Raw genomic sequence first — 16,454 nt, forward strand, 5'->3', positions numbered from 1 at the left:
AAGACTGAGATCGGTTCTTAGGAGGATTCTGCTTTAGATCCATTCGTAACGTTGTATTACGCAGTTTGCACTTTTGCTTAAACATGAATTTTAAATTCCAAGCTTCTCAATTAAAGCAACATCAACTTGCCAGCATTGAGACATCAATGCCACTCAGCTTAGTCGCACTGCATTCAAACGAGTGTCTCCGGCAAAAGTGGAATTTTGTATAAAGCAGAACATCCGCCGAAACCACTTGAGGTGTTCTGACATTGAGACAGCAGCAGTCTACCACCGGCCTGGTTTCACACAGTAACACGTGACTCCACTGTCACCACTCAGGAGCCTTTTTCATCCGTCCTAATCGGGCTTTTCAAGAGAGACAGAAGGTCATGCGGGGTCAGACGGAACAGGATGATCCAACCCATCGCCGGCGTTTTAAGAAGTCTGGAGCCAGTGCAGATTATTTCATTTAGGTTTGAGGGTCTGTGAGTCCATCGAATGCCACCAATACCATTTTAATAAATGAATAAATAAAAGACCCTGCAGTGTGTTGAGGAGCTGATCCATGCTGAAGCTGATCAATAGATGACGCTACCGAGCCACATACTTTCTGATCTGTGACCGACAGACCTGTTGTGAGACATGTGCTTCAAACACCAAAGGTTCTCCGAACTAGGACACACATGCAGATGAATAACTTTGACTGTTTCACCCTGTTGATTTTGTCCTTGCTCCAGGACGCCAGATTGTCTCGGGTCTCAGAGGAGGACCATTTTAGCCGGACTGGACCTTTGGGCCCGCGGTGGAACAATGAGTTTAATGGAGGATGAAAACAGAGGAGGGAAAAGTGCGACTATGATAAATATTAGGACGTTTATTGGAAAAGCCACAGGGAGCCTTTTGGCACGCTTTTTGTTTTGAAATATTTTGTCACTTTTACTAAGATGTGCTCAGTGTTTTCAGTCCAGCACTATGTATTTTGTACTAGACAAATCATTGGTGGACTTACATTCAATTCAAAGGACACCAGATTCGACAGTGTGCGCACCAGTTAACCCTTCCAATTTGTCTCATGGGTCCGTTTGTAACACACAACTCTCACTGACCTCAAACATCCGTGGCAGCAGTTCTCAACCCTCTCAAATGAATGTGGTGCAATGACAACAAAAAGCGTAATCGTAAAAACCCGAGACCAAGTTGAGACCAAGATCAGAGCATCCAGAGAGCAAGTCCGAGACAAAGACTCCCAAGGTGAGAAATGAGTCGAGACCAAGACCAAGAGTCCATAGTCACATATAAACACACATTTTTTCAAAATCAATCATGAACTTAAATGTTTTCACTGGAGCAAACTAGTAGTTCAGTTTGGTGTTGGTCTCCACATGGTCCCAGACCCTCAAAGTCTTGAACTTGGTCTTTCTATTGTCTGGGACAATTCCACGAGAATAGCGATCATTCAAGCAGGAGAGAAGGAAACAATAGAGTGATCCTGAAAGGGAGCTTATGACACAACAGATAGTGAATTGAAAGTCACATTGCATTAAACTAGTCAGCTGTATGGCATTGGAACGGAGCTCAAGTGCCGTGTTAGAATCTAACCAGGTGTGAGGACAATCGAAAATGCAAGTTATATTGGCCATTTAAGCTTGAAATGTGCAGAATACTATACAGTCTAAATTGAGATCAAATCTCTGTAAATGAGTGTAATATATACAAATGGAAAGCACGCTAACCTACGCGTTGATGCCGAGAGCCAAACTGATTTCCTCAGAGCACAGCGTGTACACAGGCACTGACAACAGCTGCTTTTATCCAAATACAAGCATGACAAAACATGCACCTAAATCAAATGAGACGGATTATGCACGTTATCTACCTCCGGCACATAAGATTGACAGGCCAGAAGACACATGACACATATGGCAAGTGAGGTACGTAAGGCTGATTGATCCTGTCTGAAAAATATAAATATAAATTCCAAAGAAGACAACGCTCAAACTTGGATAAAGCCGCGTCTTCTCACCTTGCTTAAACGGCTTTAGATGCGAAAAAAAAAGGGGAGCAAACATGAGGAAATGTCACCCAGGAAAGTGTTTATGCGTCCAGGAAGCCGAACCCCCACACAGGCCTTTGTAGATCTGATAGAATACACAACCAAAACAGGACATTTTTATTTCAAATGGAGCCTCTCAGACAGTGCGTTCTAGATCACAGAGAGGGAGGATGTACTAAAAAGAAAGCTAAATTGAGTATGAGTCCAAGGTCAGTGTGTAGCTGTGTGAACAAAAGTCGAAGATCTCTGAAAAAAAAAAAAAAAAAAAAAATCTATCAACTTCGGGAGAAGGCGCCCTTGTCCCGACCCCTGCAGAGTTGCTGGAAAGATGGCTTGCTGTAAAAAGTTTATCCGGGCGTACGGAAGATTAACGGGGCTGTTTTCATTGGCTGCTCCGGAGTCGTCTTGCAGAACTCAGAGGTGATAAGATCAGAATATTTATCGAGCTTCCACTTCAGGTCATTTGCTATGTTAATTTTATGAGCTTGATGTTGCCTTTGTTTTTGCCACAGCGTGTTATTTCTCCAGAACCCTGGAGCAGCGGGAAGAAAGGAGGATTTTATATACTTGGCATGCAGTGTCTTCAAATTAGTCACCCGTGCATAATTATTTATGTTCTTCGGGGGGAGCGGTGGAACAACTCATTCCACTTGCTCTGTGTGGAAATTAAGATCTATTATTAATTCAATCATATCACCCATTTCTTTTCACACCTTGCCTTATTATTTTGGGATAATTCATTGTCACCAGGCGCACCAGCTCGGGTGCCGACTTCTCAGGGCAAAGATGGTTGTTTTTAGCGTGCAACAAACTGGATTAACCAACTAGAATAATTCGATTTTGAAACATGTTAATTACTTTTATTCATTGAACACGCGACCATGTGAGAGACTCCGGTGTCGGCTGCCGTGGTTCAGTGATTCACAACTGGCTGATGCCAATACTGAATTCAGTGGCTGGTTTTTCTACCTTTTTAGTGACAAACACGAGGCTTGCAGGATCGAATGAGAATAATAGATCGAAATCCTGTTAGATGGGATCAGTGCCAGGCGCTGGAATGAACCCAAATTGCTATGTTTTGATGGCTTAGTCACACTGATGTTTCATTTAATCATTTTATATCTTTTAATCGGCCCCTTTAAGTCAACCACACCCAAGAGTACCGTCGCTTGATACAGAGTTTTATAAGAAGTCAGGGCAGTGGCGGCCATTTTATTTGTACTGGTTTCACTGTGGCGCTGCAATCCACATTTGATAGGTTTCTGTTTTCGGCAGTGGATCTTGAATTGGGAGAGTCCAACCCCTGAGCGAAGCTGAGATCCAGCAGATCCCACAGACTCACATCAGATGCACATGCTGTTGTTGGACTCTAACCCACCGGGAGCCTTGTACCTTTCTGCTTGGATAAATCAATGTATCACCTTCTTCCATCTTCACCGTACTATAGTCTTAATAATCTTCATAACATTCAGGGTTGCACGCTCAAATTGATGGTCTGAGAGTCCCTCACAGGCTTCCTCCAGCAGAAACATCTAACTGTTCACAACCAATTGTGACACAGCTATAAATCCAGAATCTGAGGTGCTGGATGTGAAAATGTGGCACATCCTCTCAAGACTAGAGTGAGTTCCAAAGCCATGTGGAGGTGTTGTCAAGTACACAGAGAGGGCGGTTAGGACAAACAGACTACATTTCTCCACAGGATTTCTGGACTGCTACTTTGACAAAAGGGGAGGAGCTCAGTCTTCCGAAAGATGTCAAATGGCTGGTCCTCAGTTTTCAGTTGAGCTGGCGACACAGTTGGCCTTAAAATCAATGTTATAGCAGGAGTGCTGAAGAGGTGTCCAGAGAGGGTGGAAGGTCAAAGAGAACACCTCGGGTTTCGCAGTTAAACATGTATAATTGTTTCATAATGTCAAGATTTTGTGGTTTTATAGTTGAAAAATATCACATTTATCAGCACAGCAGTGAAATATCTATAATAACTGTATAATTTCTTCTTCTTCTTATCCCGCTTGTTAATGCTAATAAAAGTTCTTATTTTGGTTGCAACATGATGACACGTCTCGCCAAAGGATCACACACCATCTGGCAGTTAGGTCAAGTTTTAAAGGATGGGACCAACTCTAAAGCATGTAGAATGAACAACAACAGCGTTTTTATTACTCTACAATCTTAGTGAATTGAATGCTGTGTCTTATAAACGTCGAGTTTTCTGTCATCCAGAAAGAAAAAAGGGAGTGAGGAACCTGCAAGACCTTCCTCAGTCCACACTGCAGAGATGGCAGTGGGCTGGAACTCCTCAACTCAAGTATCACGGTTGTTAACATCACGTTTATGAGTTTGTCTTTTCTTCCCTCCAGCCATGTTTTGTCCCACTTTTAAAATGTCAAATCATCAGTAAAGAGCCTGTTTCGTTGATTAATAATACAGTGATTGAATCTTTACAGGGAGGTCTGCTTTAAGACCCCAGTGAAGTTCATGAAGTTATTGAAGTGAATTGAACTAATTGAAGCTCATCCAGCCCTGGCAGAAGCCAGGGGCCATAAATCAGACAGGAAGGTCCAGGCACACCACCACACGTCCAGCGGCACCAGTGCTGCAACCCTGACCTCAGCTCACATCCAGATGAAATAGCCATAAAAAGTGAAGCCGCGTTTGAAACTCCGGCAGCAATGAAGCTGTCTGTTGTGAAAGAACACCTTCTCCTGCGCAGAGTACTTTAAATCACCATCCCTCCTTCACGCTTTATCCATCAGGACTAACCGTTAAATTCTTTATCAACCGCGGCGGCCAATTGGTAAAGAGGGGTTCTAAAGTGCACGGCCCGATCGATATCGATAATGTTGAAACTGTGTCATGAAAGCATGGCCAGTGGGGGCGAGAAGAGAGAAGAAGAGAGAGGGCAGACATAAATCTGTGGATGGTGAATAGGAGCGAGCAGCTGCGTTGGCCTCTGAGCTCCGAGCCCCCTCACCTCTTTGGAAGCATCATCGGGGATAATCAGGGCCCGGCCAAGGAAAATGGCCCGGCGTGATTTACACTTGCCACCTTCTGCTGGAGAAGACATAAAGGCTGAAAGAAGAGCGAAGAAAAAGGAAAAAAAAAACAAAAAAAAAACAGGGGGTTGGGGTCAGCTGCGTGGTAAATCAGCGATACGTGACAAAAAAAAAAAGAGACATAGAAAACATGGAAAAAAAATAGTCGCCACTACAACAGGATCACAAGAATATCTTGACACAGTCGTACCAGATATGTACAACTGGAAATGTACTAGAAACCAAACAGTACAACTGCAGCTATGAATCATTACATACCATTATGGATATATGTTTATATATATATGCATAGAAAACAAGTATTATTATTGTAGGACATATTATAAAACATGGCAGCATGCTGGTTGTCACATATAACATTGAAGAGTTGTCAATTTCAAATGTAACAGGGGTGTAATTACTATTACTACCCTATTGAAGTCATTTAGATGTGAGTGAAGATGGAAGACGAAGAGACATTTTCTCAGAGGTTGTGTAGCAAGTGCAGAGACACACTTTTGTGTGTCAATAATTCTCAAAAGTGTGTGTTGATTAAGGCCAGTAAGAATCTATATATTTTAGGTTGAAGAACAAAAGCTCATATTTTTTCTGATTTTGTTAACAAATAGTGAGTATAAAATTTAAATACAAAGGCTGTCGATTCCAAGTAAACCCACGATCAATGATCAAATAAATAAACTTTTTCATGAAACATGAGGAAATCAATCTCAAGAAGAAGAAGTGTGGTGAGTTCTAGAAGTTCGTACTTTTTTTTTTTTTCTTAATTATTTGCTTTTATCGCAGTTAAACACAAGTTATTGCAGTTGTACATCAAACAAGTCATCTGGCATAAATTATATCCTTAGTTGCAGTCCAACGTCAGCCACATTCTACCACAACAAAAAGTAAACTGAAGGTGGGAAAACATCAGGGAGGAGGCACTAAAAATAGCTGAGACACATTCCTTCAAGGTCAACTTCAGGTGAAGCCAGGGGTTGTGTAAAGGCCAGGCTGGATGAGGGTCGCAGGCCTCAATGAGAGTCAATAGCACTTCCCGGTCGGCTGTAGACGTGTGGGGGTCGCTGCTGCTCTCACATCAATTCGCCAGGCATGGACCGCGGCAATAAAAGAGATGGAGAGAGACTCAGCCCCAGAGAAAGGGTGAGAAAAAAGAAAATGTACAGGCAGATTGTGAAACAGCTCCCCTTTCAACTACTAACTGCTTTTCATGTAAATGTCTCAGACTGACACTTCTTACACATCCCAGCCTCAACCCTCCAACCACCCCCTCCCACACACACACTCCCTTCTCCGGCTCTTTTACCCCAGTATACTCTGTCAGCAGAAGAATAAAAGCAAGGGGAACACGGGGGAAAGGGGCAGGAGGAGAGAGAACGATGGGAGTGAAGGAAGAAGAAAACAGAAACAAGAGAAATCAGACTGGTCGGGGTTGGCGAAAGGTCAGTCCTGACAGGCTCTGAGGTTAAACTGCCGAGTTAAAATACTGTTCATTACCCTCATCCCAAACGCTCCTCTTTTGTGTCACAGTCAGCGGTGAGCATCAGTGTTAGCCAACTCTGGATTTATTAGACATTGTTGCTCCGTGAAAAAGGAGACCTTTCACTGCAGTCGTCGCAGCCGTGCTATAGTTGGGACAATACCGCTGCCAACACAATTATGGAGCTTGGCTTGCCTTATAAAGGTTGTGCGTTGACACAGCGATGTGTGCTAGTGTGTCCCGTATTGTGTTACAGTTCAGCGAAGCAATGAATACCTTACATCTGCTTGTTGACCTCGTGTGAACAAAGAAGTGTTCCTGGAGCAGCACCGAATAAAAATATGAATCATAGTTTCATATATATTTGTGGATATGTGTGGAATCTTCAAAGCTTTCCACATCCAACAAGTCTGGGAAACAATTTTGAACTATAAATGTACTATATATAGCATATTTTACAATTTATTTTTACAATATACATATATATATATTTACAATTACAATATTTACATACAGGGATTGGACAAAATAATGGAAACACCTTAAAGCTAAAAAAGCTCTAAAGTGTGTCCATTATTTTGTCCAACTCCTGTACGACTGGAATGACTTGTGTTGAGCTGAAAACCATCCGTACGAACTTTTAGGACTCACTACTCTTCTTCTACATTGGATTGATTTCCTCTTGTTTCATTCATGAAAAAAAGTTTATTTATTTGATCATTGCTCATGGGTTTACTCGGAATCGACAGCCTTTGTATTTCAATGTTATTTCAATGTATTTGTCAACAAATTTGAAAAAAAAAGTGACATTTTGTTCTTGCACCTAAAATATACAGATTCTTACTGACCTTAATCAATTCGCACTTTTGAGAATTATTGACCACAAAAGTGTCTCTTGCACTTGCTACACAACCTCTGAGAAAATGTCTCTTCCACTCACATCTAAATGACTTCAACAGGGTAGTAATAGTAATTACACTCCTGTTACATTTACTCTCATACTACTCTTAAATGTTTTACAGTATATATATATATATATATATATAGTTTTGAAAAGCCACCAAAAAAAACCTCAAATAGCAATGAAGAGGAAGAAATCATAGGCTCCATCTTTATTTTCATTTCGAGATGCAAATGTGAAAGCAGCAGGTTCTTGCTGCAGCAAATATTTTTATTTTTAGACGCCGTTTTCTAATCCAGGAGTTAATCACGCAGTGAAAAAAACAAGAGCAGGATATCCATAAGAAGAGCCCCTGCATCACGTCATGCACGACTCACTGGAGACGTGAGACACACACACACACACACACACACAGCAACACATCTCTGTCTGAACTGGACAAATTAAAAACAGCAGTAATTAGCACAATGCAAAACATGTTGCACGTTTATGACCTGATTTATGCGGCTCCCTGTTTATAAGGGCACGGCGACCCGGCTATCCGTCTCTCCTCCTGCAGTGCTTGATATTCAGAATGTGTTTAAATGATTTATTAAATGAACGGACAAATAAATCACTTCACAGCTAATTCCACTAAGGACGTTGGAAATGACTAACTGTAGAGATTGTGTCGGCTTTACGTGGCTGTTAACCTGCTGCACCTTTCATTTGCAGGGATCTGGACGTGCATGCGTTTTAATCTGTCTGGAAACAAAAACATGATTAAGGATTTGACTGGTGACATGAATCCACAAATAAAACACTGCTCTCCCACTTTGCTTATTAAAAGAGCGACTGATGAGTGGCAGGGGGCGCCGGCGAGGCTGCGAACGAAATAAAACAAACCCAGTTACGCCATCTCTTCCTCTGTAGCTGCTGGAATTCAACCAAACACGAGCTGAATTTCCTATTCCGGTTTGAAGAGACATATTGTTTTCATCTTTTGCCCCGCACGTCCCTGGGGGGAAGGAGAGGAATATAAAAACTTTAAATAACAGCAGAGTGACATCGGTTCCCCAGCCCGTCCGCGCATTAGCCTCCGCCGTGAGTGAGTATATGACACCGACTAAAATGTTTCAGCTTGATGCACACATAAGAGCATAAATAATTCAAAATTAAAACCCGCTGAGGGGGGCGAGAGGAACCATAAATTATCTGAATGGAGTCCTCGCGGGACTGGAACACCTATGGTAACAACTGAGCAGCGATGTTCATTACACTTTGGGAAGAGATAGCTTAACCTTTGAATATTAATTCCTTTGCTTGGACGGGGATGTACACACATTAGCAGCAGAACACGGCAGTTACTGGAGCTATTATGAAATTCGACTTCATGCTGGAGCTTTCAAAGCCATAAAATTCTCTGCTTAAAGTAGATTAAAAATGACAAACACACAATAAAAGCAGTGAGATTACAGATGGGCTACGAATTGTACCATTTATAAAAGCATCTGCATCCTTTTTTATTTTCTTAACATGGCACAAGAGCAGCAATGAGACAAATTAAAACCTGACTGTACAGATTCAATTTCAATGAGGTTTTGGTTTTTTTTTTTCAGTTTATATCATTGCAGCTTTGTTGCCGTCCAGGAAAAAAAAAAAAAAAACATCCTCACTCCGATTAGTTTCAATGTCTGTCCTGCCCTAACCAATGTCAAACTGAGCCATTTTGCTAATGCATGAACAACCTAGCTTAAAATTTCTGCTCCGCTATAAACCTTAGTTTAGGGCAACGTGAAATGACATTTTCGTAGCCAAATGAAATAGCCAACCACACAGTCATTCTAGCCAAACAGAGGACGGAGATGTCGTACCTTCCTCTACCGATTCAACGATTCGCAAACTTGCATCCTGAGGACGCCTCAGAACCACAGACCATTAGACCGAAATTCACAGATTACCATGCCATCGTGGACCCGTACCATTGCCCTTGTGGGTGCCATATTTGGTTTCAGGTGAATTCTAGGGTTTATCTGTGAGATTTGGATTTGACTGGTTTGGCAAGGAAGGGCACTGTTATTGGTGGGATATCGGCAAAATGTGCCCCTCAAAAAGCAGGAAGTTGAGGGGGGGTTCAATTTTCTGGAAGCCCCTAGCGGGCTCACACTTTCTGTGCTTAGCCATATATAGTCACCAAATACCAAATTGGGAGACCCAGTCTCAAACACCTAGCTCAAAGCCCGACTCCCACTGTTTATATCTCAAGTCCAAATGACACTGTAACAACTGACCCATTTATGATAGTCATGCCAAAGGTTCAAATTGTATTCATAACTTCATACCACACTAATCCCTCAGTGACAAAGCAACATGTGTGGTTGTTTTTCACAACCTACGGAAGTTTGCCGACTTTTTTGTGTGTTCACAACATCTCGTCCTGAGTAGGCTCCAGCCCTCCACTTCTCATTAGGCATTAAGGCGACAAAAGTGAATGGATGAATTCTCATGCTTCTACATCTTTAAAATCCATCTCCATAAACTTCTAAATGTTCCCCAACACACTGTCCTGTAACGGGTCAAGGAGCTCCACCTACTTTACAATAGCTACAGTCGTCCTCTGAAGCTTATGTTCAGTCTCTGAACCTCAGAAGACACTGAACACAAAAGAGCATTGCAGCGCAGAGCAACACTTTGGACAGCAACCACACGCAACATCATCCAGTCTGATTGTCATACCTTATTTATTCAATAGTGTGTTGTGTACAACATCAAAAGTTAGAAATTATTCAGTGAGCACAGACCACTGAGGTAAGAATTACCAAGCGTGCTGGGAATTTCACCCCACATCCTCATCTTCCCTGGATTTCGCCTTCATAATTTTTAGCATTTGAAATCTCACTGATATTGTAAAAACCTGAGCTCAGAAAGTGAGAGGCCAGTGGGCAGAAATCCAGTCATCTTGTCACTGTCCCTTGATCAATATTTCTAGAAAATGCAATTTTTCCTCATCTCTTTTTGAGTTATTTTGCAGCTAGAATTTTTTTTCAAAAGGTGAAGCACAACCTAGTGGTTACTATATGTATGACACTAGTAATGACAGCATAAGTAGCCCCCCGCCACGCCAACATTCAGCTCCAAATGAATGAAAACCAGGAAACAAAAATGTACATGCAGCCATTGAAAGTCAGTGAAGGCGGATATGACTCTGGCATGAGGCAAAGTCATGCAAAGCAAAAGAACACTGCCGTCATAGATTCACAGCAAAGTCAGAATATATGTAGCATCAATAACAGCTAGCGGCAGCTGTGACAACCATGTATTTCTAATCATGTTGTCATCTATCAATAGGCAGAGCAAGCGAACAGACACAAACCATCGAGCCGCGTTGGCGAGTCACCATTTACACAAACTACCTGGTAAGAGGAAGCAGAGTGTGAAATGAAAGGAGACAGGGACACACGTGCTGTTTTGCTGACATTTAGGAAAAGGTTCCTTAAATATTTGGCCATCATTCTATGGTGACTCCTGTCAGCACTGGAGGCGGTGATTGATGCCAAAGCATCAACACAATTATTTCACCTCAGCAGGGAGGAAAAATATTAATGAAAGGTGAGAGCATAATGCCAGAAATCGCGAGGTGCGCGGAGGCAAACATGAACAAGGGAAGTAGAATGAGACGCTCAATTTGGAAAAAACAAATGTGAAATATGAAGGGAGGAAAAATAAACCAAAGATGTTGATTTATTTAAAATAAATACATTAAAATTAAATAGATAACTGGATTATAGTTTCAGTGGAGACAATGACTATACTTTGCTTGTATACGTTCTGTGTATATACATTTTAAATCTATTCATTTGACACGCCACATTGTCAAAAAAGGTAACTCCATGCAAACCTTTGATTTGAGGCCAACTGAACTTAAAAGTCTACTGAAAGACAATGAAATGTTTTATCAACAAAACGGTGGATTTTCTCTTTAGCTAGCTTTGCATTTCAATTCCTAAATGACTCCTGAAAGATTAACCCACTTCAAGTGCCGACCTCATCCATCGCAAAAGGCAAATTCAAATACTAAAATGTGTAACACACTACTACTATCTTATGCGTTTCAACACACCTCCGATACTCTTGAATTATAGCGTTACAGCACGCCACAGCGGGTCAGGAAGAGGACTCAATCTGGCCCAGTCACAATAAACTGACACTCGGAGGCATCATCTCCATATTAGAGACAGCTCTCTGTGTAAACTGGCAGAGAATCACCCTGATATTTTGTACATGGAGGACTTGAAAGACGATAAACACAAACAGCACTACATATGAAGACAGCAGTTTACAGCATATCAAAGCTCTCGCAGACGTCGCGTCTAACAGAGGGATGTAAGAACACAAACTGATCTTCTTTAAAAAAAAAAAAAAAACAGGACTTCTGCTACAGCGGCTGGTAAAAAAAGAGAGGTATTAACGACAGGAACCGGAGAAATATCTGGTTTTGAAAGTGGTTTGAAATATACATATCAAAGAAAAGACATGGAGATTTTCATTGCACATGCCTTCCTCTCCATGAACCCCGTATTCCTCCCCACGCACACACCCTTACAGTGAGATGGGAGGGGGGGGGGCTGTTTAAAATTCTCAGGTAAGAGAGCCAGAAACCTACTTAAGATGCTCCGCAGTTCATAATCCATAGGTTCTATCAGCAGATTACTGGAAATAAAGTGTTGGGAGAGACTTAAAGTAGGACTCAGTATGCCAGCAGAGACAATGCTGGTTTCAGTTGACGCTTCAGTCCAATGTACATAATTAACAGCGAGTGTTCAGCTGGAGCAAAGACAAAATTGTGGAGGAGGAGAAACACTTTTTATCTTCAGTGTTACAAGTCGTAAATCCTCAAGAAACCAAGATACACATGTATTACAGAAGTGATTTGCAGCCATTTACGAGTGTACATCTCTGCTAAAAAGCCGAGTGAATATGTGAGCGAATTCTTTCTGTCGTGTTCATCCACACTTTAGAAGATGAACTGCCTGAAAGGTTTTGTTTGTCTGGGCGGAAGCCCCTGCTGTTAATCCCTGATACTCATTTCAAATTCAATATATAGTGAGAGACAAGCACAAACATAATGTAACAGGATTTCTTTATTTTTATAGCTTATCATCCACTTTTCTTATTTCTTGACTGTAAACAACAAACTTTTTAGAGTTCAATTTAGTTAGGAAGACAGCAGTTGGAAAAGTCTGGTGGCAGTTGTACATAATCTTAAATATTTTACCCATAGCTTTGTGAATTCAAAAGAAAAAACAAACCAAAAACAACAGATAACAGCACTATTTTTCTCGATTCTGTGTTTATGATTATGAACTGCATGTTTGAAAATGAATCATATATCGCTGAGACATATAGACACACACATTCCATACTGCTTGAGAAACACAAGTTATTTTATTTTCAAATAAAGTCAAGAACCAAAATTTTGGATTCATTTGGGTCCCACCCTGACATTGGTCTTGGTCTCGACTCCAGCACGGTGAGATTTCCCATGTGACCGTGTTGCTTTTTTCTGGTTGAGTTTCCCTCCCAATACTCTTCCGGCACCACTGAGAGTTTATTCATCTCACAAAGTCGTCCTTTATTGAACCGTAAATGCTTCACACTTAGATTTTCAGGAGCACAAATGTGTCTGGTGATAAAAGTCGGTGCTTTATTGCTGAAAATTACATCACAATAAAGGCTTTTGGGGAGAGGTGTCATTGTCATCGCTGCATTCAAGTCTGCACTCTCCGGACTAATCCGCGTAACTGATGAACTTCTTCTATCATGGCTGGTTTTTTTTTTTCCTACATTATGTTGTCATTTGTTTATTAATTAAGAGAACTCATTTTGGGAACCCAACCAAGTAAACACGATTATGTGCTCTGCGGGGTGAGTGCTCAATGTGCTGACGTCCCCAAAGCAGCGAGCTGGCAGGCGGCCGCTGCCAGGAAATGTCTAATAGTCTTCCGCTGAGAAGTTTAATTCATTTGCCATGAAGCTAAAAATAAACACAGTCCCCCCATGGTTGGGGCCTGGTTGCGACCATTATTACATTTTGGTGGCGCCAAAATACAGACACGGACATTAAAATCGCATCAATGTGCTCCTAAAAAACTGAAATGCAAAAGCACTCAGAGAGTACAGAGCTCTGCCAAGCAGCTCATTCTCACCAGTGCTGTGATATCCCTTCTGCATTAATGCTTCACAGTGATCAGAAGGTTTTTGTTATTTTGAAATTCAAATTGATTTCCAAGCGAGATGACTGGGACACCAGGTGGGAGTGGTATTTCGCAACTGGAATGAGAAACACAGCTGTAAACAAAGGAGAAATATCAGAGCTTGTGCTGCAGTTCTAGTTCCTGTTATTTTGCTTACCTCTTTGGTATTTGTCATAACAGTGAAACTTGCATTTTTCTTTCTTTCTTTGCTTTTTCTTTAACATATAATGTTGTAAACATAAGTTCTGACCTGGACAGAGATGTTCAGCCAGGGTCAACCAGATCGCTCCACACCTTCTTTTGTAAAATGTTTGCCTTCAAGAAGCACTGACATAGTTTACATGGGGTTAAATGGGGTTGCAAAATTCCACTTTTCGCTGGTAGGTCTGGAATGTGTCTTCAGATCCAGTTTATTCTACTGACTGGGGGATTAATGACACATGTTTGCCTTCAATACAAGAACATTTCATCCACAGCTTTGTGCCAACTGCAGTTTTTTTTCACTTGGTTAACATTCAAGTCATATCTCAGTGCTGGTTTCTCTCTTTTGGAAATGGTCTGGCACAAGTCTGCGTCATGTGACATTTGTGTATCATTCAAGTTCATGATGCAGAGCCACGGAGAGGCAGGCGGGGGAAGGGTGAAGGAGAGCGCGAGAAAGAGGGAAATCTTAAAGATTTCCATAAAAAAGTGGAATAAATATGTGCCTGAGATACAACAATTTGGATTTACATACATTATCCAGCTATCTCTTTGGGATATTTTTACAGCGCCGAGATGTGAGGGGAGCCAAAGATAAACTAAATATGACCTATGCTCTGCAGGCTGAGCCAAAAAAGAGCAGACGTCTGTAAGAATACTCAAGGAGCAGGGAAAGGTTGAGAGGATGAGGACACAAAGCCAAGGGAAGAAGAAAAATGACACTAAAAGGCAGTCGCAAACTGATTGATGCTCTGCTGTTTTTGAAGATCAGTGGCAGCCTTGTGGTTGTGAGCGCAGAGGTCAGAGAGTCTATGTGTCTAAGTTTGCGGCTCGCTCTGTGTGTGAGGAGAAGATGTGTGCGAAAAACGGGAGTGTTTATGCTTGGTTATAAGGACTTGCAGCTTTATTTTGACAGCTTTACTGTCTGCATCTCAGCGTGTGTGTTTGTCGGGATGTGTGTCTCCTAATCTCTGACTGGAGGTGAATCCCCAGCCAGTGGGTGGCTCGAGGAAATCATACGTGAGCAGAGAATAACATGCTCGATTTGGTCCGTGGCTGTAGGACGGAGGAGAACGCCATGATGTGTGCCGCTGTTTGCCGGGTAGAAGAGGGCTAATAGTGTCAGCAAATACACATCCTCAACCAGAAGCAGGGCCAGGATCTGTCAGCGAGACAGACAAGTCTGTAGATATTGAAATCGATGGTGCGCATTTCTAACAACCACTACTGTGAATAGATTAGCACTACACATTCAAAAGGCTACACCTTTTTAGCGCCGGTTATTGAACATGTCATTTGCACTGACACATTTATTATGTTTGCCTTTTTTGAACAAATAAATCCAGTTAGAGCGCAGTAACCTGGTATTGCGGTTCGCAACAATGCATTGGCACAACATGAGGCAGCCTGAAGGTTTTGGAGCATCACACTGACACAAGCACAATCCTCTGCATGAGGATCCTTTCAGCTCATGTCAAGGGAAGTGGGTTGTGGAGAACCTTTGATGTGGGAACACAGAGGTCAGGACGATCTGTGTGGCACTAAATTCCATCCGCTTCCTTTTTCCAAACGTGTTCAGTTTTGAATTAAAAAAAAAAATCATTTGGCTCAGTTTGAATATGTAGGAGTTGAGATGGTGTGCCATGTTTCTGACTCAAGTCTCCCGAGGCCCCCCGAAAAAAGCTTGTGTTCCGTTCGCATCGTTCACTTATTGGCCTTTTGTTTCCAGAATCCACAAGAGGAGGCAAATAAGGTTTAAGCGGCACATAAACTAATCTCAAATGTCATGTCTTATTAGACGCAAACCGTTTCGGGTCCCTCACAGTGCCGAGTCAATGAAATTGTCAAAATTTTATGATAATTCATTCAATTACTCTTTAGACATTTAAATGATGTGGCGAGGAAAGGAGGAGGAGGAGGAGGAGGAGGTGCGGGTCAGGGGAGAAGAAGAGAAGGAGGAGGAGGAGGAGGAGGGGGACGTGAAGAGGGGATTGGGGAATAATCCTGCTCTTGATATTACACTCCCTCCAGAGGCCTTTTAAGGACTCCATATCATGGTGGGAAGCCCCCTAAACCTCTCTCCCCTTCCTCAGTAGCCGGTCCGTCCAACTCTCGTAAAAATAAAAAAAACTTCTCATGATGCTGCATTTAGTCCCATTGGTGTAGTATTTTTCAGTTTCGGTTTCCTCACTGATTCATGCAGCGGGAACATTTGCGTAAAAGCTCTCATGAAAACACACAAGCTCTACCCCTGTGGTTTCTGTGAGAACGACAATAAAAAGGCCCTCCGCTCTTCTCGACCCTTGACCTCTGATCCCTGGAGGTCTCCCACTGCCTGCGTGAGTGGCGGAGGGAGGAGAGGCACTGGAGATGGAGGGCGTCGAAGAACAGGCTGCATAATGGGTAAGCTCCCCCTCTAGTGTTGGTATTGATCCCCCCCCCCCAAAAAAAAGAAAAAAAAATCAATAATCATTTTGATTTTTTTTCCCTCAAATACATGCCCATGCCTTTTGCTCTTAAGATTTCAACGCATTTAAATGTGACCCGT

This window comes from Synchiropus splendidus, chromosome 7 (assembly GCF_027744825.2).
Source record: "Synchiropus splendidus isolate RoL2022-P1 chromosome 7, RoL_Sspl_1.0, whole genome shotgun sequence".
In the NCBI taxonomy this organism is placed as follows: domain Eukaryota; kingdom Metazoa; phylum Chordata; class Actinopteri; order Syngnathiformes; family Callionymidae; genus Synchiropus; species Synchiropus splendidus.